The sequence below is a fragment of the Dendropsophus ebraccatus genome, chromosome 13 (assembly GCF_027789765.1).
Source record: "Dendropsophus ebraccatus isolate aDenEbr1 chromosome 13, aDenEbr1.pat, whole genome shotgun sequence".
In the NCBI taxonomy this organism is placed as follows: Eukaryota; Metazoa; Chordata; class Amphibia; order Anura; family Hylidae; genus Dendropsophus; species Dendropsophus ebraccatus.
In genome coordinates this window covers 5,576,055-5,599,394 of record NC_091466.1, presented here as the reverse complement: position 1 = coordinate 5,599,394, position 23,340 = coordinate 5,576,055, and the positions used below count along the sequence as shown (strand labels likewise).

Sequence of the window (23,340 nt, the reverse complement as noted above, 5' to 3'; positions counted from 1 at the left end):
CTGGTTATTGTGACGCCAGTTCTGATTCAGGTTGCATTACAGAAGACACCTCGGTTATATATGGTATAGGGGGCTCCTCTGCTGTGTATATAGTATAGGGGGGGGCTCCTCTGCTGTGTATATAGTATAGGGGGGAGCTCCTCTGCTGTGTATATAGTATAGGGGGGGGGGCTCCTCTGCTGTGTATATAGTATAGGGGGGCTCCTCTGCTGTGTATATAGTATAGGGGGGCTCCTCTGCTGTGTATATAGTATAGGGGGGCTCCTCTGCTGTGTATATAGTATAGGGGGGAGCTCCTCTGCTGTGTATATAGTATAGGGGGGGGGGGGGGCTCCTCTGCTGTGTATATAGTATAGGGGGGGGGCTCCTCTGCTGTGTATATAGTATAGGGGGGGCTCCTCTGCTGTGTATATAGTATATGGGGGGGGCTCCTCTGCTGTGTATATAGTATAGGGGGGAGCTCCTCTGCTGTGTATATAGTATAGGGAGCTCCTCTGCTGTGTATATAGTATAGGGGGGCTCCTCTGCTGTGTATATAGTATGGGGGGGGGCTCCTCTGCTGTGTATATAGTATAGGGGGGGGGCTCCTCTGCTGTGTATATAGTATAGGGAGCTCCTCTGCTGTGTATATAGTATAGGGGGGCTCCTCTGCTGTGTATATAGTATAGGGGGGCTCCTCTGCTGTGTATATAGTATAAGGGGGGCTCCTCTGCTGTGTATATAGTATAGGGGGGGGCTCCTCTGCTGTGTATATAGTATAGGGGGGCTCCTCTGCTGTGTATATAGTATAGGGGGGCTCCTCTGCTGTGTATATAGTATAGGGGGGGCTCCTCTGCTGTGTATATAGTATAAGGGGGGCTCCTCTGCTGTGTATATAGTATAGGGGGGGGCTCCTCTGCTGTGTACATAGTATAGGGGGGCTCCTCTGCTGTGTACATAGTATAGGGGGGCTCCTCTGCTGTGTATATAGTATAGGAGGGGGGGGCTCCTCTGCTGTGTATATAGTATAGGGGGGGCTCCTCTGCTGTGTATATAGTATAGGGGGGGGGCTCCTCTGCTGTGTATATAGTATAGGAGGGGGGGGGACTCCTCTGCTGTGTATATAGTATAGGGGGGGGGGCTCCTCTGCTGTGTATATAGTATAGGAGGGGGGGGGGGGCTCTCTCTGCTGTGTATATAGTATAGGGAGGGGGCTCCTCTGCTGTGTATATAGTATAGGGGGGGGGCTCCTCTGCTGTGTATATAGTATAGGGGGGGGGCTCCTCTGCTGTGTATATAGTATAGGGGGGGGCTCCTCTGCTGTGTATATAGTATAGGGAGGGGGCTCCTCTGCTGTGTATATAGTATAGGGGGGGCTCCTCTGCTGTGTATATAGTATAGGGGGGGCTCCTCTGCTGTGTATATAGTATAGGGAGGGGGCTCCTCTGCTGTGTATATAGTATAGGGGGGGGGGCTCCTCTGCTGTGTATATAGTATAGGGGGGCTCCTCTGCTGTGTATATAGTATAGGGGGGCTCCTCTGCTGTGTATATAGTATAGGGAGGGGGCTCCTCTGCTGTGTATATAGTATAGGGGGGGGGGGCTCCTCTGCTGTGTATATAGTATAGGGGGGGCTCCTCTGCTGTGTATATAGTATAGGGGGGCTCCTCTGCTGTGTATATAGTATAGGGAGGGGGCTCCTCTGCTGTGTATATAGTATAGGAGGGGGGGCTCCTCTGCTGTGTATATAGTATAGGAGGGGCTCCTCTGCTGTGTATATAGTATAGGGGTGGGCTCCTCTGCTGTGTATATAGTATAGGGGGGGCTCCTCTGCTGTGTATATAGTATAGGAGGGGGGGCTCCTCTGCTGTGTATATAGTATAGGGGGGGGCTCCTCTGCTGTGTATATAGTATAGGGGGGGGGCTCCTCTGCTGTGTATATAGTATAGGGGGGGGGCTCTTCTGCTGTGTATATAGTATAGGGGGGGGCTCCTCTGCTGTGTATATAGTATAGGGGGGGGGGGCTCCTCTGCTGTGTATATAGTATAGGGGGGCTCCTCTGCTGTGTATATAGTATAGGGGGGGCTCCTCTGCTGGGTTTATAGTATAGGGGGGGGGGCTCCTCTGCTGGGTATATAGTATAGGGGGGGGGCTCCTCTGCTGGGTATATAGTATAGGGGGGCTCCTCTGCTGGGTATATAGTATAGGGGGGGGCTCCTCTGCTGTGTATATAGTATAGGGGGGGGGCTCCTCTGCTGTGTATATAGCATTAGGGGGGGGGCTCCTCTGCTGTGTATATAGTATAGGAGGGGGGGCTCCTCTGCTGTGTATATAGTATAGGGGGGGCTCCTCTGCTGTGTATATAGCATTAGGGGGGGGCTCCTCTGCTGTATATATAGTATAGGGGGGGGGCTCCTCTGCTGTGTATATAGTATAGGGGGGGGGGGGCTCCTCTGCTGTGTATATAGTATAGGGGGGCTCCTCTGCTGTGTATATAGCATTAGGGGGGGGCTCCTCTGCTGTGTATATAGTATAGGAGGGGGGGCTCCTCTGCTGTGTATATAGTATAGGGGGGGGGGGCTCCTCTGCTGTGTATATAGTATGGGGGGGCTCCTCTGCTGTGTATATAGTATAGGGAGGGGGCTCCTCTGCTGTGTATATAGTATGGGGGGGCTCCTCTGCTGTGTATATAGTATAGGGGGGGGGGCTCCTCTGCTGTGTATATAGTATAGGGGGGCTCCTCTGCTGTGTATATAGTATAGGGGGGGGGGCTCCTCTGCTGTGTATATAGTATAGAGGGGGGGGGGCTCCTCTGCTGTGTATATAGTATAGGGGGGGGCTCCTCTGCTGTGTATATAGTATAGGGGGGGGCTCCTCTGCTGTGTATATAGTATAGGGGAGGGGGGCTCCTCTGCTGTGTATATAGTATAGGGGGGCTCCTCTGCTGTGTATATAGTATAGGGGAGGGGGGCTCCTCTGCTGTGTATATAGTATAGGGGGGGCTCCTCTGCTGTGTATATAGTATAGGGGGGCTCCTCTGCTGTGTATATAGTGTAGGGGGGGCTCCTCTGCTGTGTATATAGTATAGGGGGGGGCTCCTCTGCTGTGTATATAGTATAGGGGGGGGGGGGGGCTCCTCTGCTGGGTATATAGTATAGGGGGAGCTCCTCTGCTGTGTATATAGTATAGGGGGGGCTCCTCTGCTGTGTATATAGTATAGGGGGGCTCCTCTGCTGTGTATATAGTATAGAGGGGGGGGGGCTCCTCTGCTGTGTATATAGTATAGGGGGGGGGGGCTCCTCTGCTGTGTATATAGTATAGGGGGGGCTCCTCTGCTGTGTATATAGTATAGGGGGGCTCCTCTGCTGTGTATATAGTATAGGGGGGGCTCCTCTGCTGTGTATATAGTATAGGGGGGCTCCTCTGCTGTGTATATAGTATAGGGGGGCTCCTCTGCTGTGTATATAGTATAGGGGGGGGGGGGCTCCTCTGCTGTGTATATAGTATAGGGGGGGGGCTCCTCTGCTGTGTATATAGTATAGGGGGCTCCTCTGCTGTGTATATAGTATGGGGGGGGCTCCTCTGCTGTGTATATAGTATGGGGGGCTCCTCTGCTGTGTATATAGTATGGGGGGGGCTCCTCTGCTGTGTATATAGTATAGGGGGGCTCCTCTGCTGTGTATATAGTATAGGGGGGCTCCTCTGCTGTGTATATAGTATGGGGGGGCTCCTCTGCTGTGTATATAGTATGGGGGGCTCCTCTGCTGTGTATATAGTATAGGGGGGGGCTCCTCTGCTGTGTATATAGTGTGTGTGGGGGGGGCTCCTCTGCTGTGTATATAGTATAGGGGGGGGGGCTCCTCTGCTGTGTATATAGCATAGGGGGGCTCCTCTGCTGTGTATATAGCATAGGGGGGGCTCCTCTGCTGTGTATATAGCATAGGGGGGGCTCCTCTGCTGTGTATATAGTATAGGGGGGGCTCCTCTGCTGTGTATATAGTATAGGGGGGCTCCTCTGCTGTGTATATAGTATAGGGGGGGGCTCCTCTGCTGTGTATATAGTATAGGGGGGGGGCTCCTCTGCTGTGTATATAGTATAGGGGGGGGGCTCCTCTGCTGTGTATATAGTATAGGGGGGCTCCTCTGCTGTGTATATAGTATAGGGGGGGGCTCCTCTGCTGTGTATATAGTATAGGGGGGCTCCTCTGCTGTGTATTTAGTATAGGGGGGGCTCCTCTGCTGTGTATATAGTATAGGGGGGGCTCCTCTGCTGTGTATATAGTATAGGGGGGCTCCTCTGCTGTGTATATAGTATAGGGGGGGGCTCCTCTGCTGTGTATATAGTATAGGGGGGGGGGGGCCTCTGCTGTGCATATAGTATAGGGGGGCTCCTCTGCTGTGTATATAGTATAGGGGGGGCTCCTCTGCTGTGTATATAGTATAGGGGGGGGCTCCTCTGCTGTGTATATAGAATAGGGGGGGGCTCCTCTGCTGTGTATATAGTATAGGGGGGCTCCTCTGCTGTGTATATAGTATAGGGGGGGGCTCCTCTGCTGTGTATATAGTATAGGGGGGGGGCTCCTCTGCTGTGTATATAGTATAGGGGGGCTCCTCTGCTGTGTATATAGTATAGGGGGGGCTCCTCTGCTGTGTATATAGTATAGGGGGGGGGCTCCTCTGCTGTGTATATAGTACAGGGGGGGGGGGCTCCTCTGCTGTGTATATAGTATAGGGGGGGGGGGGCTTCTCTGCTGTGTATATAGTATAGGGGGGGGGGGGGCTCCTCTGCTGTGTATATAGTATAGGGGGGGGGGGGGGGCTCCTCTGCTGTGTATATAGTATAGGGGGGGGGCTCCTCTGCTGTCTATATAGTATAGGGGGGCTCCTCTGCTGTGTATATAGTATAGGAGGGCTCCTCTGCTGTGTATATAGTATAGGGGGGGGGGGGCTCCTCTGCTGTGTATATAGTATAGGGGGGCTCCTCTGCTGTGTATATAGTATAGGGGGGGGGGGCTCCTCTGCTGTGTATATAGTATTGGGGGGGGGGCTCCTCTGCTGTGTATATAGTATAGGGGGGGGGCTCCTCTGCTGTGTATATAGTATAGGGGGGCTCCTCTGCTGTGTATATAGTATAGGGGGGCTCCTCTGCTGTGTATATAGTATAGGGGGGGGGGCTCCTCTGCTGGGTATATAGTATAGGGGGGGGCTCCTCTGCTGTGTATATAGTATAGGGGGGCTCCTCTGCTGTGTATATAGTATAGGGAGCTTCTCTGCTGTGTATATAGTATAGGGGGGGCTCCTCTGCTGTGTATATAGTATGGGGGGGATCCTCTGCTGTGTATATAGTATAGGGGGGATCCTCTGCTGTGTATATAGTATAGGGGGGGCTCCTTTGCTGTGTATATAGTATAGGGGGGCTTCTCTGCTGTGTATATAGTATAGGGGGGCTCCTCTGCTGTGTATATAGCATAAGGGGGCTCCTTTGCTGTGTATATAGTATAGGGGGGGCTCCTCTGCTGTGTATATAGTATAGGGGGGCTTCTTTGCTGTGTATATAGTATAGGGGGGGGGGGCTCCTGTGCTGTGTATATAGTATAGGGGGGGCTTCTCTGCTGTGTATATAGTATAGGGGGGCTCCTCTGCTGTGTATATAGTATAGGGGGGCTCCTCTGCTGTGTATATAGTATAGGGGGGCTCATCTGCTGTGTATATAGTATAGGGGGGCTCCTCTGCTGTGTATATAGTATAGGGGGGGGGGCTCCTGTGCTGTGTATATAGTATAGGGGGGCTCCTTTGCTGTGTATATAGTATAGGGGGGCTTCTCTGCTGTGTATATAGTATAGGGGGGCTCCTCTGCTGTGTATATAGTATAGGGGGGGGGGGGCTCCTGTGCTGTGTATATAGTATAGGGGGGGGGCTCCTCTGCTGTGTATATAGTATAGGGGGGGCTCCTCTGCTGTGTATATAGTATAGGGGGGGGGGGGCTCCTGTGCTGTGTACATAGTATAGGGGGGGCTCCTTTGCAGTGTATATAGTATAGGGGGGGGGGGGGGGGCTCCTGTGCAGTGTATATAGTATAGGGGGGGGCTCCTCTGCTGTCTATATAGTATAGGGGGGGGGCTTCTCTGCTGTGTATATAGTATAGGGGGGGGGCTCCTGTGCTGTGTATATAGTATAGGTGGGGGGGGGGGGGGGGGGCTCCTGTGCTGTGTATATAGTATCTGTGCATTGTAGGTGAGAAACCCTGTGGCATTTGCACAGTGTATGGAGGGGGAGGAGGCTGTGTGTGTGTGAGGAGGATACAGTGTATGGAGGAGGAGGAGGCTGTGTGTGTGAGGAGGATACAGTGTATGGAGGAGGAGGCTGTGTGTGTGAGGAGGATACAGTGTATGGAGGAGGAGGCTGTGTGTGAGAAGGATGCAGTGTATGGAGGAGGAGGCTGTGTGTGAGGAGGATACAGTGTATGGAGGGGGAGGCTGTGTGTGTGAGGAGGATACAGTGTATGGAGGAGGAGGCTGTGTGTGAGGAGGATACAGTGTATGGAGGAGGAGGCTGTGTGTGTGAGGAGGATACAGTGTATGGAGGAGGAGGCTGTGTGTGTGTGTGAGGAGGATACAGTGTATGGAGGGGGCAGCTGTGTGTGAGGAGGATACAGTGTATGGAGGGGGAGGCTGTGTGTGAGGAGGATACAGTGTATTGAGGAGGCGGCTGTGTGTGAGGAGGATACAGTGTATTGAGGAGGCGGCTGTGTGTGAGGAGGATACAGTGTGTGAGGAGGATACAGTGTATGGAGGAGGAGGCTGTGTGTGAGGAGGATACAGTGTATGGAGGGGGAGGCTGTGTGTGAGGAGGATACAGTGTATGGAGGAGGAGGATAAAGTGTGTGAGGAGGATACAGTGTATGGAGGAGGAGGCTGTGTGTGTGAGGAGGATACAGTGTATGGAGGAGGCTGTGTGTGAGGAGTATGCAGTGTATGGAGGAGGAGGAGGCTGTGTGTGAGGAGGATACAGTGTATGGAGGAGGAGGAGGCTGTGTGTGAGGAGGATACAGTGTATGGAGGAGGAGGAGGCTGTGTGTGAGGAGGATACAGTGTATGGAGGAGGAGGAGGCTGTGTGTGAGGAGGATACAGTGTATGGAGGAGGAGGAGGCTGTGTGTGTGAGGAGGATACAGTGTATGGAGGAGGAGGCTGTGTGTGAGGAGGATACAGTGTATGGAGGAGGAGGCTGTGTGTGAGGAGGATACAGTGTATGGAGGGGGAGGCTGTGTGTGTGAGGAGGATACAGTGTATGGAGGAGGAGGAGGCTGTGTGTGTGAGGAGGATGCAGTGTATGGAGGAGGAGGCTGTGTGTGAGGAGGATGCAGTGTGCGTGAGGAGGAGGCTGTGTGTGAGGAGGATACAGTGTATGGAGGAGGAGGCTGTGTGTGTGAGGAGGATACAGTGTATGGAGGGGGAGGCTGTGTGTGTGAGGAGGATACAGTGTATGGAGGGGGAGGCTGTGTGTGTGAGGAGGATACAGTGTATGGAGGAGGAGGCTGTGTGTGAGGAGGATACAGTGTATGGAGGAGGAGGCTGTGTGTGTGAGGAGGATACAGTGTATGGAGGAGGAGGCTGTGTGTGAGGAGGATACAGTGTATGGAGGAGGCTGTGTGTGTGAGGAGGATAAAGTGTGTGAGGAGGATACAGTGTATGGAGGAGGAGGCTGTGTGTGAGGAGGATACAGTGTATGGAGGAGGAGGCTGTGTGTGAGGAGGATACAGTGTATGGAGGAGGAGGAGGCTGTGTGTGAGGAGGATACAGTGTATGGAGGAGGAGGAGGCTGTGTGTGAGGAGGAGGCTGTGTGTGAGGAGGATACAGTGTATGGAGGAGGAGGAGGCTGTGTGTGAGGAGGATACAGTGTATGGAGGAGGAGGAGGCTGTGTGTGAGGAGGATACAGTGTATGGAGGAGGAGGAGGCTGTGTGTGTGAGGAGGATGCAGTGTATGGAGGAGGAGGCTGTGCGTGAGGAGGATACAGTGTATGGAGGGGGAGGCTGTGTGTGTGAGGAGGATACAGTGTATGGAGGAGGAGGAGGCTGTGTGTGAGGAGGATACAGTGTATGGAGGGGGAGGCTGTGTGTGTGAGGAGGAGGCTGTGTGTGTGTGAGGAGGATACAGTGTATGGAGGAGGCGGCTGTGTGTGTGAGGAGGATGCAGTGTATGGAGGAGGAGGCTGTGTGTGAGGAGGATGCAGTGTGCGTGAGGAGGAGGCTGTGTGTGAGGAGGAGGCTGTGTGTGTGAGGAGGAGGCTGTGTGTGTGAGGAGGATACAGTGTATGGAGGAGGAGGCTGTGTGTGTGTGAGGAGGATACAGTGTATGGAGGAGGAGGCTGTGTGCGTGAGGAGGAGGCTGTGTGTGAGGAGGAGGCTGTGTGTGTGAGGAGGATACAGTGTATGGAGGAGGAGGCTGTGTGTGAGGAGGATACAGTGTATGGAGGAGGAGGAGGCTGTGTGTGTGAGGAGGATACAGTGTATGGAGGAGGAGGCTGTGTGTGTGAGGAGGATACAGTGTATGGAGGAGGCGGCTGTGTGTGAGGAGGATACAGTGTATGGAGGGGGAGGCTGTGTGTGTGAGGAGGATACAGTTTATGGAGGAGGAGGCTGTGTGTGTGGAGGAGGCTGTGTGTGTGAGGAGGAGGCTGTGTGTGTGAGGAGGATGCAGTGTATGGAGGAGGAGGCTGTGTGTGAGGAGGATGCAGTGTGCGTGAGGAGGAGGCTGTGTGTGAGGAGGAGGCTGTGTGTGTGAGGAGGATACAGTGTATGGAGGAGGAGGCTGTGTGTGAGGAGGATACAGTGTATGGAGGAGGAGGCTGTGTGTGTGAGGAGGATACAGTGTATGGAGGGGGAGGCTGTGTGTGTGTGTGTTTGAGGAGGATACAGTGTATGGAGGAGGCTGTGTGTGTGAGGAGGATACAGTGTATGGAGGAGGAGGCTGTGTGTGTGAGGAGGATACAGTGTATGGAGGGGGAGGCTGTGTGTGAGGAGAAGGATACAGTGTATGGAGGAGGCGGCTGTGTGTGTGTGAGGAGGAGGCTGTGTGTGTGAGGAGGATACAGTGTATGGAGGAGGAGGCTGTGTGTGTGTGAGGAGGATACAGTGTATGGAGGGGGAGGAGGCTGTGTGTGTGAGGAGGATACAGTGTATGGAGGAGGAGGCTGTGTGTGTGAGGAGGATACAGTTTATGGAGGAGGAGGCTGTGTGTGAGGAGGATACAGTGTATGGAGGAGGCTGTGTGTGTGTGTGAGGAGGATACAGTGTATGGAGGGGGAGGCTGTGTGTGAGGAGGATACAGTGTATGGAGGGGGAGGCTGTGTGTGTGTGAGGAGGATACAGTGTATGGAGGAGGAGGCTGTGTGTGAGGAGGATACAGTGTATGGAGGAGGAGGCTGTGTGTGTGAGGAGGATACAGTGTATGGAGGAGGCTGTGTGTGTGAGGAGGATACAGTGTATGCTAGAGGAGGCTGTGTGTGTGTGAGGAGGATACAGTGTATGGAGGAGGAGGCTGTGTGTGTGAGGAGGATACAGTGTATGGAGGAGGAGGCTGTGTGTGTGAGGAGGATAGTGTATGGAGGGGGAGGCTGTGTGTGTGAGGAGGATGCAGTGTATGGAGGAGGAGGCTGTGTGTGAGGAGGAGGCTGTGTGTGTGAGGAGGATACAGTGTATGGAGGAGGCGGCTGTGTGTGAGGAGGATACAGTGTATGGAGGAGGAGGCTGTGTATGTAGGAGGAGGCTGTGTGTGTGTGAGGAGGAGGCTGTGTGTGTGTGAGGAGGAGGCTGTGTGTGTGTGAGGAGGAGGCTGTGTGTGTGTGAGGAGGAGGCTGTGTGTGTGTGAGGAGGAGGCTGTGTGTGTGAGGAGGATACAGTGTATGGAGGAGGAGGCTGTGTGTGAGGAGGATACAGTGTATGGAGGAGGAGGCTGTGTGTGAGGAGGATACAGTGTATGGAGGAGGAGGCTGTGTGTGAGGAGGATGCAGTGTATGGAGGAGGAGGCTGTGTGTGTGTGTGAGGATACAGTGTATGGAGGAGGAGGCTGTGTGTGAGGAGGATGCAGTGTATGGAGGAGGAGGCTGTGTGTGAGGAGGATACAGTGTATGGAGGAGGAGGATACAGTGTATGGAGGAGGAGGCTGTGTGTGAGGAGGATACAGTGTATGGAGGAGGCGGCTGTGTGTGTGAGGAGGATACAGTGTATGGAGGAGGAGGCTGTGTGTGAGGAGGATACAGTGTATGGAGGAGGAGGAGGCTGTGTGTGAGGAGGATACAGTGTATGGAGGAGGCTGTGTGTGTGAGGAGGATGCAGTGTATGGAGGAGGCGGCTGTGTGTGTGAGGAGGATGCAGTGTATGGAGGAGGAGGCTGTGTGTGTGAGGAGGATACATTGTATGGAGGAGGAGGCTGTGTGTGAGGAGGATACAGTGTATGGAGGAGGCGGCTGTGTGTGTGAGGAGGATACAGTGTATGGAGGAGGAGGCTGTGTGTGAGGAGGATACAGTGTATGGAGGAGGAGGAGGCTGTGTGTGAGGAGGATACAGTGTATGGAGGAGGCTGTGTGTGAGGAGGATACAGTGTATGGAGGAGGAGGCTGTGTGTGAGGAGTATACAGTGTATGGAGGAGGAGGCTGTGTGTGAGGAGGATGCTGTGTATGGAGGAGGAGGCTGTGTGTGAGGAGGATGCTGTGTATGGAGGAGGCTGTGTGTGTGAGGAGGATACAGTGTATGGAGGAGGAGGCTGTGTGTGAGGAGGATACAGTGTATGGAGGAGGAGGAGGCTGTGTGTGAGGAGGATACAGTGTATGGAGGAGGCTGTGTGTGAGGAGGATACAGTGTATGGAGGAGGCTGTGTGTGTGAGGAGGATACAGTGTATGGAGGGGGAGGCTGTGTGTGTGAGGAGGATACAGTGTATGGAGGAGGAGGCTGTGTGTGAGGAGGATGCAGTGTATGGAGGAGGAGGCTGTGTGTGTGTGAGGAGGATACAGTGTATGGAGGAGGAGGCTGTGTGTGAGGAGGATACAGTGTATGGAGGAGGAGGCTGTGTGTGTGTGTGTGAGGAGGATACAGTGTATGGAGGAGGAGGAGGCTGTGTGTGTGAGGAGTATGCAGTGTATGGAGGAGGAGGCTGTGTGTGAGGAGTATGCAGTGTGTGTGGATGGTGATGAGTATAGTACAGGGATAATACAGTGTATAAGATGCAGTGTGCTGAGGGGATGACAGAATGGCGGGTGCAGTGTCTGTGTAAGGAGGTGGGATATGCAGTGTAGGGGGCGGGGCAGTGAGTCACAGCTGGAGTGGTGGTCATTACTACCTGTCAATCTCACTTCAGGTTGGCATTGTTCATTGGCAGACCTGATTGTCACTCAAACTGAAGCTCACGCCTTATGCAGTCAATCCGCCTGGCATCAGCCAATCCCCTGAGTGTCCGCCCACGCAGATGCCTCTGAGAAGCTGATTCCACGATATAACAGTCAATCATATTGGACAACCAGTCACAGAACAAGGATCAGAAATTCAAGTCTTAGCGCTGATTGGTCAGATGTCACGTCCGTCAAAACTGCGTTTTACGACGAGACATGTCCATTGGTTATTACTTTAGTCCCACCCACTTCCGCCGGTTCCCCGCCAGTGGCAGCCAATCACGTGCAGCAGCAGCGCCGGTGGGCGGTCTTCAGCGCCTTGGCTTTCGCCCAATCAGAGTCATTGTTTGTGTGTGGCCGGTGTCTGCCGCAGTGAGACCCCCCACAGCCGGACACAGCATCCAGGTGAGCCCGGGGACCCGAGGCCGCCGAGCGGGGACCGGGGAGGGCGGGGGAGATGGAGGGGCGTGCGGGGAAGGTACAGCTGTGCCCGGGATACTAACGGGAAGACCCGGTGTGTAGTGAGGAGATATGGTATATACAGCGTCATGGTGACGAGGAGATGGCCCAGGGCTGGACAGAGGAGGGTATACAGGGTGGGATATAGGAGATGGGGGGGATACAGGGTGGTATATAGGAGATGGGGGTATACAGGGTGGGATATAGGAGATGGGGTGTATACAGGGTGGTATATAGGAGATGGGGGGTATACAGGGTGGTATATAGGAGATGGGGCGTATACAGGGTGGTATATAGGAGATGGGGCGTATACAGGGTGGTATATAGGAGATAAGGTGTATACAGGGTGGTATATAGGAGATGGGGGGTATACAGGGTGGTATATAGGAGATGGGGGGTATACAGGGCGGTATATAGGAGATGGGGTGTATACAGGGTGGTATATAGGAGATGGGGTGTATACAGGGTGGTATATAGGAGATAAGGTGTATACAGGGTGGTATATAGGAGATGGGGGGGTATACAGGGTGGTATATAGGAGATGGGGGGTATACAGGGCGGTATATAGGAGATGGGGTGTATACAGGGTGGTATATAGGTGATGGGGGGTATACAGGGTGGTATATAGGAGATGGGGGGTATACAGGGTGGTATATAGGAGATGGGGGGTATACAGGGTGGGATATAGGAGATGGGGGGTATACAGGGCGGTATATAGGAGATGGGGTGTATACAGGGCGGTATATAGGTGATGGGGGGTATACAGGGTGGTATATAGGAGATGGGGGGTATACAGGGTGGTATATAGGAGATGGGGTGTATACAGGGTGGGATATAGGAGATGGGGTGTATACAGGGTGGGATATAGGAGATGGGGTGTATACAGGGTGGGATATAGGAGATGGGGTGTATACAGGGTGGTATATAGGAGATGGGGTGTATACAGGGTGGTATATAGGAGATGGGGTGTATACAGGGCGGTATATAGGAGATGGGGTGTATACAGGGCGGTATATAGGAGATGGGGCGTATACAGGGCGGTATAGAGAGGAGATGGGGCGTATACAGGGCGGTATAGAGAGGAGATGGGGCGTATACAGGGCGGTATAGAGAGGAGATGGGGCGTATACAGGGCGGTATAGAGAGGAGATGGGGCGTATACAGGGCGGTATAGAGAGGATGGGGCGTATACAGGGCGGTATAGAGAGGATGGGGCGTATACAGGGCGGTATAGAGAGGATGGGGCGTATACAGGGCGGTATAGAGAGGATGGGGCGTATACAGGGCGGTATAGAGAGGATGGGGCGTATACAGGGCGGTATAGAGAGGATGGGGCGTATACAGGGCGGTATAGAGAGGATGGGGCGTATACAGGGCGGTATAGAGAGGATGGGGCGGTATAGAGAGGAGATGGGGAGTATACAGGGCGGTATAGAGAGGATGGGGAGTATACAGGGCGGTATAGAGAGGATGGGGAGTATACAGGGCGGTATAGAGAGGATGGGGCGTATACAGGGCGGTATAGAGAGGATGGGGCGTATACAGGGCGGTATAGAGAGGATGGGGCGTATACAGGGCGGTATAGAGAGGATGGGGCGTATACAGGGCGGTATAGAGAGGAGATGGGGCGTATACAGGGCGGTATAGAGAGGAGATGGGGAGTATACAGGGCGGTATAGAGAGGATGGGGGGTATACAGGGCGGTATAGAGAGGATGGGGCGTATACAGGGCGGTATAGAGAGGATGGGGAGTATACAGGGCGGTATAGAGAGGATGGGGAGTATACAGGGCGGTATAGAGAGGATGGGGCGTATACAGGGCGGTATAGAGAGGATGGGGCGTATACAGGGCGGTATAGAGAGGATGGGGCGTATACAGGGCGGTATAGAGAGGAGATGGGGCGTATACAGGGCGGTATAGAGAGGAGATGGGGCGTATACAGGGCGGTATAGAGAGGAGATGGGGCGTATACAGGGCGGTATAGAGAGGAGATGGGGCGTATACAGGGCGGTATAGAGAGGAGATGGGGCGTATACAGGGCGGTATAGAGAGGATAGGGCGGTATAGAGAGGAGATGGGGCGTATACAGGGCGGTATAGAGAGGAGATGGGGCGTATACAGGGCGGTATAGAGAGGAGATGGGGCGTATACAGGGCGGTATAGAGAGGAGAAGGGGCGTATACAGGGCGGTATAGAGAGGATAGGGCGGTATAGAGAGGAGAAGGGGCATATCCCCTGTAATGTGTCGGGAATGAAGGGCAGGGCTGAGGTGACAGATGATGCAGAACAGATCTTTATTACTCTGGAGCAGCTCTAGATCACTGAAGACTATGAAGCGGCTCTGGATTAGTGCTGTGTGTTGGATGGAGAATGGCTCCAGGTCACTGTGGCTGTTGTTAAGGGATCCAGAATGGTTCTCAGCTACTGCTGGATTTCAGGAACGAATGGCTCTAGAGTGGACGGTGGCCATAGTGCAGAATATAGAGCCACTCTAGATTATGATACAAGAAAATAGAGGACGGAACGGAGAATGATCTGCTGTGGTTGCTATCAGAAATACACAATGTTAAATGGATCTAGATCACTTAGACGACTGGGATACGTAGTGGCTCCAGATCAGTGGACTCCAGAGCTGCTCTAGATTTCTTGGTGTGTGACAGATGTCCCAATCACAAGATGGAGGAGAGAGACTCATTAAAGGGAACCTGTCACCGGGGACGCGGGCACAGAGCCTGGTGCAGGGAATAAGATATCAGCGCCCAAAGCGGTACGCGCTCTGCAGAGATGGCACTGATGCCCATGGAGGATGACGGCTCCATTCATTCTCTATGGGCATTGGACTCATCTCAGGTAATTAGCATACAGCGCGTGCACGGCCTCAAGTGCTGATATCTTCGTCCTGGGACCGGCTCCAGGAGCGGGACGTGCCGGAAAGGGTCAGTATCTGGGGGCTGCATCGGGGGGTCAGGCGGGCTCTGTGCCCGTGTCCCTGGCGACAGGTTGCCTTTAATGTTTTTAGATGAGTCGATACAGCACAAAGAACCATTGGTGATGATTCTAGACCAGTGGTTGGTTGGTTGCTGTGGGTGCGGTGCGCTCTATTCCAGATCACTTGATACGATGGGACGTATGTAAGCCTGTGCAGAACCAGCCATGATGATGTGTATCAGTCACTCTCTTCACTTGGCTTTACAATTCTGACTACATCACAATCAGTGTATGATAAATCCAGAAACAGTGACGTCACTGAGAATACAGCCTATCCGTCACTAGAGATCAGCGGTGACATCACTGAGAATACAGCCTATCCATCACTAGAGATCAGTGACGTCACTGAGAATACAGCCTATCCATCACTAGAGATCAGTGACATCACTGAGAATACAGCCTATCCGTCACTAGAGATCAGCGGTGACATCACTGAGAATACAGCCTATCCATCACTAGAGATCAGCGGTGATATCACTGAGAATACAGCCTATCCATCACTAGAGATCAGCGGTGACATCACTGAGAATACAGCCTATCCATCACTAGAGATCAGTGACGTCACTGAGAATAAAGCCTATCAGTCACTAGAGATCAGTGACATCACTGAGAATACAGCCTATCCATCACTAGAGATCAGTGACATCACTGAGAATACAGCCTATCACTAGAGATCAGCAGTGACATCACTGAGAATACAGCCTATCACTAGAGATCAGCAGTGACATCACTGAGAATACAGCCTATCCATCACTAGAGATCAGTGACATCACTGAGAATACAGCCTATCCATCACTAGAGATCAGTGACATCACTGAGAATACAGCCTATCCATCACTAGAGAACAGTGACATCACTGAGAATACAGCCTATCCATCACTAGAGATCAGTGACGTCACTGAGAATACAGCCTATCCGTCACTAGAGATCAGCGGTGACATCACTGAGAATACAGCCTATTCATCACTAGAGATCAGTGACATCACTGAGAATACAGCCTATCCATCACTAGAGGTCAGCAGTGACATCACAGAGAATACAGCCTGTCCATCACTAGAGATCAGCGGTGACATCACTGAGAATACAGCCTATCCATCACTAGAGATCAGCAGTGACATCACTGAGAATACAGCCTATCCATCACTAGAGATCAGCAGTGACATCACTGAGAATACAGCCTATCCATCACTAGAGATCAGCGGTGACATCACTGAGAATACAGCCTATCCATCACTAGAGGTCAGCGGTGACATCACAGAGAATACAGCCTGTCCATCACTAGAGATCAGCGGTGACATCACTGAGAATACAGCCTATCCATCCCTAGAGATCAGCGGTGACATCACTGAGAATACAGCCTATCCATCACTAGAGGTCAGCGGTGACATTACTGAGAATACAGCCTATCCATCACTAGAGATCAGCGGTGACATCACTGAGAATACAGCCTATCCATCACTAGAGATCAGCGGTGACATCACTGAGAATACAGCCTATTCATCACTAGAGATCAGCGGTGACATCACTGAGAATACAGCCTATCCATCACTAGAGATCAGTGACGTCACTGAGAATAAAGCCTATCAGTCACTAGAGATCAGCAGTGACATCACTGAGAATACAGCCTATCCATCACTAGAGATCAGCGGTGACATCACTGAGAATACAGCCTATCCATCACTAGAGATCAGTGACATCACTGAGAATACAGCCTATCCATCACTAGAGATCAGTGACATCACTGAGAATACAGCCTATCCATCACTAGAGAACAGTGACATCACTGAGAATACAGCCTATCCATCACTAGAGATCAGTGACGTCACTGAGAATACAGCCTATCCGTCACTAGAGATCAGCGGTGACATCACTGAGAATACAGCCTATTCATCACTAGAGATCAGTGACATCACTGAGAATACAGCCTATCCATCACTAGAGGTCAGCAGTGACATCACAGAGAATACAGCCTGTCCATCACTAGAGATCAGCGGTGACATCACTGAGAATACAGCCTATCCATCACTAGAGATCAGCAGTGACATCACTGAGAATACAGCCTATCCATCACTAGAGATCAGCAGTGACATCACTGAGAATACAGCCTATCCATCACTAGAGATCAGCGGTGACATCACTGAGAATACAGCCTATCCATCACTAGAGGTCAGCGGTGACATCACAGAGAATACAGCCTGTCCATCACTAGAGATCAGCCGTGACATCACTGAGAATACAGCCTATCCATCACTAGAGATCAGCGGTGACATCACTGAGAATACAGCCTATCCATCACTAGAGATCAGCGGTGACATCACTGAGAATACAGCCTATCCATCACTAGAGATCAGCGGTGACATCACTGAGAATACAGCCTATCCATCACTAGAGATCAGCGGTGACATCACTGAGAATACAGCCTATCCATCACTAGAGATCAGCGGTGACATCACTGAGAATACAGCCTATCCATCACTAGAGATCAGCGGTGACATCACTGAGAATACAGCCTATCCATCACTAGAGATCAGCGGTGACATCACTGAGAATACTGCCTATCCATCACTAGAGATCAGTGACATCACTGAGAATACAGCCTATCCATCACTAGAGATCAGCGGTGACATCACTGAGAATACAGCCTGTCCATCACTAGAGATCAGCGGTGACATCACTGAGAATACAGCCTATCCATCACTAGAGATCAGCGGTGACATCACTGAGAATACAGCCTATCCATCACTAGAGATCAGCGGTGACATCACTGAGAATACAACCTATCCATCACTAGAGATCAGTGACATCACTGAGAATACAGCCTATCCATCACTAGAGATCAGCGGTGACATCACTGAGAATACAGCCTATCCATCACTAGAGATCAGTGACATCACTGAGAATACAGCCTATCCATCACTAGAGATCAGCGGTGACATCACTGAGAATACAGCCTATCCATCACTAGAGATCAGCGGTGACATCACTGAGAATACAGCCTATCCATCGCTAGAGATCAGTGACATCACTGAGAATACAGCCTATCCATCGCTAGAGATCAGTGACATCACTGAGAATACAGCCTATCCATCGCTAGAGATCAGCGGTGACATCACTGAGAATACAGCCTATCCATCGCTAGAGATCAGCGGTGACATCACTGAGAATACAGCCTATCCATCGCTAGAGATCAGCGGTGACATCACTGAGAATACAGCCTATCCATCACTAGAGATCAGCGGTGACATCACTCAGAATACAGCCTAGCCATCACTAGAGATCAGCGGTGACATCACTGAGAATACATGCCTATCCATCACTAGAGATCAGCGGTGACATCACTGAGAATACAGCCTATCCATCACTAGAGATCAGCGGTGACATCACTGAGAATACAGCCTGTCCATCACTAGAGATCAGCGGTGACATCACTGAGAATACAGCCTATCCATCACTAGAGATCAGCGGTGACATCACTGAGAATACAGCCTATCCATCACTAGAGATCAGCGGTGACATCACTGAGAATACAACCTATCCATCACTAGAGATCAGTGACATCACTGAGAATACAGCCTATCCATCACTAGAGATCAGCGGTGACATCACTGAGAATACAGCCTATCCATCACTAGAGATCAGCGGTGACATCACTGAGAATACAGCCTATCCATCACTAGAGATCAGTGACATCACTGAGAATACAGCCTATCCATCACTAGAGATCAGCGTGACATCACTGAGAATACAGCCTATCCATCACTAGAGATCAGCGGTGACATCACTGAGAATACAGCCTATCCATCGCTAGAGATCAGTGACATCACTGAGAATACAGCCTATCCATCGCTAGAGATCAGTGACATCACTGAGAATACAGCCTATCCATCACTAGAGATCAGCGGTGACATCACTGAGAATACAGCCTATCCATCACTAGAGATCAGCAGTGACATCACTGAGAATACAGCCTATCTGGGGGCTCCTCTGCTGTGTATATAGTATAGGGGGGGGGCTCCTCTGCTGTGTATATAGTATAGGGGGGGGGGGCTCCTCTGCTGTGTATATGCAGAAGTGTAGTCAAACGACTACAGGACCGAAGACCAAGTCCACACCAGAAACGATGAGCGCAGGAGTATATACAGTTTACACACGGCGGTGCAACCAAAAGTTATCCAAAAGTAGATGACGTAGTAAATCAATGTTCATTTATAGCAATAAATGAACATTGATTTACTACGTCATCTACTTTTGGATAACTTTTGGTTGCACCGCCGTGTGTAAACTGTATATACTCCTGCGCTCATCGTTTCTGGTGTGGACTTGGTCTTCGGTCCTGTAGTCGTTTGACTACACTTCTGCATTTGCTTCTCCCACCGTCGGTGGTGATGTCCCCCAGTACAGCTGCGGAGTACACCCCTTCATGCTGCATTTAGAGTTGTGCCTAATATTTGCACAACCTACCCAGGTGAGTGGATCCCTGTCAGATCTTCCTTCCATCCACCTGGTCACTCTTTTCTACACAAGGAAGCGCCCCCTGTCTCCCCTCTTCTCATTCCTGCTGTGTATATAGTATAGGGGGGGGGGGGCTCCTCTGCTGTGTATATAGTATAGGGGGGGGGGGCTCCTCTGCTGTGTATATAGTATAGGGAGGGGGCTCCTCTGCTGTGTATATAGTATAGGGGGGGGGCTCCTCTGCTGTGTATATAGTATAGGGGGGCTCCTCTGCTGTGTATATAGTATAGGGGGGGGGCTCATCTGCTGTGTATATAGTATAGGGGGGCTCCTCTGCTGTGTATATAGTATAGGGGGGGGGGGCTCCTCTGCTGTGTATATAGTATAGGGGGGCTCCTCTGCTGTGTATATAGTATAGGAGGGGGGGCTCCTCTGCTGTGTATATAGTATGGGGGGGGGGCTCCTCTGCTGTGTATATAGTATGGGGGGGGGGCTCCTCTGCTGTGTATATAGTATAGGGGGGCTCCTCTGCTGTGTATATAGTATAGGGGGGGGGGCTCCTATGCTGTGTATATAGTATAGGGGGGCTCCTCTGCTGTGTATACTAGTATAGGGGGGGCTCCTCTGCTGTGTATATAGTATAGGGGGGCTCCTCTGCTGTGTATATAGTGTGGGGGGGGGGGGGGCTGCTCTGCTGTGTATATAGTATAGGGGGGGGGGCTCCTCTGCTGTGTATATAGTATAGGGGGGGGCTCCTCTGCTGTGTATATAGTATAGGGGGGCTCCTCTGCTGTGTATATAGTATAGGGGGGGGGCTCCTCTGCTGTGTATATAGTATAGGGGGGGGGGCTCCTCTGCTGGGTATTAGTATTGGGGGGCTCCTCTGCTGGTATATAGTATAGGGGGGGGGCTCCTCTGCTGTGTATATAGTATAGGGGGGGCTCCTCTGATGTGTATATAGTATGGGGGGGGGGCTCCTCTGCTGTGTATATTAGTATAGGTAGGGGGGGGCTCCTCTGCTGTGTATATAGTATAGGTAGGGGGGGCTCCCTCTGATGTGTATATAGTATGGGGGGGGGCTCCTCTGCTGTTGTAGTATAGTATAGGGAGGGGGGGGGCTCCTCTGCTGTGTCTATAGTATAGGTAGGGGGGGGGGCTCCTCTGCTGTATATAGTATGGGGGGGGCTCCTCTGCTGTGTATATAGTATGGGGGGCTACCTCTGCTGTGTATATAGTATAGGGGGGGGGGCTCCTCTGCTGTGTATATAGTATGGGGGGGCTCCTCTGCTGTGTATATAGTATAGGGGGGGCTCCTCTGCTGTGTATATAGTATAGGGGGCTCCTCTGCTGTGTATATAGTATAGGGAGTGGGGGGGCTCCTCTGCTGTGTATATAGTATAGGGGGGGGGCTCCTCTGCTGTGTATATAGTATGGGGGGCTCCTCTGCTGTGTATATAGTATAGGGATGGGGGGGCTCCTCTGCTGTGTATATAGTATAGGGGTGGGCTCCTCTGCTGTGTAATATAGTATGGTGGGGCCTCCTCTGCTGTGTATATAGTATAGGGGGGGCTCCTCTGCTGTGTATATAGTATAGGGGGGGCTCCTCTGCTGTGTATATAGTATAGGGGGGGGCTCCTCTGCTGTGTATATAGTATAGGGGGGGGCTCCTCTGCTGTGTATATAGTATAGGAGGGGGCTCCTCTGCTGTGTATATAGTATAGGGGGGGGGGGCTCCTCTGCTGTGTATATAGTATAGGGGGGGGGCTCCTCTGGTGTGTATATAGTATAGGGGGGGGGCTCCTCTGCTGTGTATATAGTATAGGGGGGGGGCTCCTCTGCTGTGTATATAGTATAGGGGGGGGGCTCCTCTGCTGTGTATATAGTATAGGGGGGGGGCTCCTCTGCTGTGTATATAGTATAGGGGGGGGGCTCCTCTGCTGTGTATATAGTATAGGGGGGGGCTCCTCTGCTGTGTATATAGTATAGGGGGGGGCTCCTCTGCTGTGTATATAGTATAGGGGGGGGCTCCTCTGCTGTGTATAGAGTATAGGGGGGGGCTCCTCTGCTGTGGATATAGTATAGGGGGGGGCTCCTCTGCTGTGTATATAGTATAGGGGGGGGGCTCCTCTGCTGTGTATATAGTATAGGTAGGGGGGGGCTCCTCTGCTGTGTATATAGTTTAGGGGGGGGCTCCTCTGCTGTGTATATAGTATAGGGGGGGGGCTCCTCTGCTGTGTATATAGTATAGGGGGGGGCTCCTCTGCTGTGTATATAGTATAGGGGGGGGGGCTCCTCTGCTGTGTATATAGTATAGGGGGGGGGCTCCTCTACTGTATATAGTATAGTGGGGGGCTCCTCTACTGTATATAGTATAGTGGGGGGCTCCTCTACTGTATATAGTATAGTGGGGGGCTCCTCTACTGTATATAGCATGATGTAGGGCTGGGCAAATAATCAAATTAATTCGATTGATTCTGCCAGAATGTTAGAATCGATCAGATTTTTTTTGGGGGAAAATCGTATATTCGATTTTCTCAATAAATCATTGTGGGCAGAGCGGTGTCGGGCAGGACCAGAGAGAGGTGCCAGGCTGAGCGGTGAGTTGCACTCCGGGCGCACGGTCCAGGGAAATGCGGCCTCCAGCCTCTTAGGGTTGGCCACTTTATAGTAAAATTCAGTATACAATATTAGTAACTGTACTCACTGTATATACTGACAGCAGCTCCCTGTGTACTCACTGTATATACTGACAGCAGCTCCCTGTGTACTCACTGTATATACTGACAGCAGCTCCCTGTGTACTCACTGTATATACTGACAGCAGCTCCCTGTGTACTCACTGTATATACTGACAGCAGCTCCCTGTGTACTCACTGTATATACTGACAGCAGCTCCCTGTGTACTCACTGTATATACTGACAGCAGCTCCCTGTGTACTCACTGTATATACTGACAGCAGCTCCCTGTGTACTCACTGTATATACTGACAGCAGCTCCCTGTGTACTCACTGTATATACTGACAGCGGCTCCCTGTGTACTTACTGTATATACTGACAGCGGCTCCCTGTGTACTCACTGTATATACTGACAGCGGCTCCCTGTGTACTCACTGTATATACTGACAGCGGCTCCCTGTGTACTCACTGTATATACTGACAGCGGCTCCCTGTGTACTCACTGTATATACTGACAGCGGCTCCCTGTACTCACTGTATATACTGACAGCGGCTCCCTGTGTACTCACTGTATATACTGACAGCGGCTCCCTGTACTCACTGTGTATAGTGACAGCAGCTCCCTGTGCTCACTGTGTATAGTGACAGCAGCTCCCTGTGCTCACTGTGTATAGTGACAGCAGCTCCCTGTGCTCACTGTGTATAGTGACAGCAGCTCCCTGTGCTCACTGTGTATAGTGACAGCAGCTCCCTGTGCTCACTGTGTATAGTGACAGCAGCTCCCTGTGCTCACTGTGTATAGTGACAGCAGCTCCCTGTGCTCACTGTGTATAGTGACAGCAGCTCCCTGTGCTCACTGTGTATAGTGACAGCAGCTCCCTGTGCTCACTGTGTATAGTGACAGCAGCTCCCTGTGCTCACTGTGTATAGTGACAGCAGCTCCCTGTGCTCACTGTGTATAGTGACAGCAGCTCCCTGTGCTTACTGTGTATAGTGACAGCAGCTCCCTGTGCTTACTGTGTATAGTGACAGCAGCTCCCTGTGCTCACTGTGTATAGTGACAGCAGCTCCCTGTGCTCACTGTGCATAGTGACAGCAGCTCCCTGTGCTCACTGTGTATAGTGACAGCAGCTCCCTGTGCTCACTGTGTATAGTGACAGCAGCTCCCTGTGCTCACTGTGTATAGTGACAGCAGCTCCCTGTGCTCACTGTGTATAGTGACAGCAGCTCCCTGTGCTCACTGTGTATAGTGACAGCAGCTCCCTGTGTACCTCATAGAGCTAATATCAGACTCTCCTCCTCCAGGCTGTCCTGCTCTGTGGTGTTTTGGTCCATAAGATCGCCAACATGGAGGAGCATGTGACCATGCCCCACCCCCCCAGTGTCCACCACTTAG

The 23,340-nt window shown here is 51.9% G+C and overlaps 1 protein-coding gene across 1 annotated transcript in view; it reads left to right on the top strand.

Moving 5' to 3' along the window:
- Window positions 1–11,641: 11,641 nt before the first annotated feature.
- GATAD2B (GATA zinc finger domain containing 2B) overlaps window positions 11,642–23,340 on the top strand; it is a 45,936-nt gene continuing 34,237 nt past the window's right edge. Inside the window, exon 1 of the mRNA XM_069949851.1 lies at window positions 11,642–11,772. The gene's annotated coding sequence lies outside the window, so the exon portion shown is untranslated. The remainder of the gene's footprint in view (window positions 11,773–23,340) is intronic.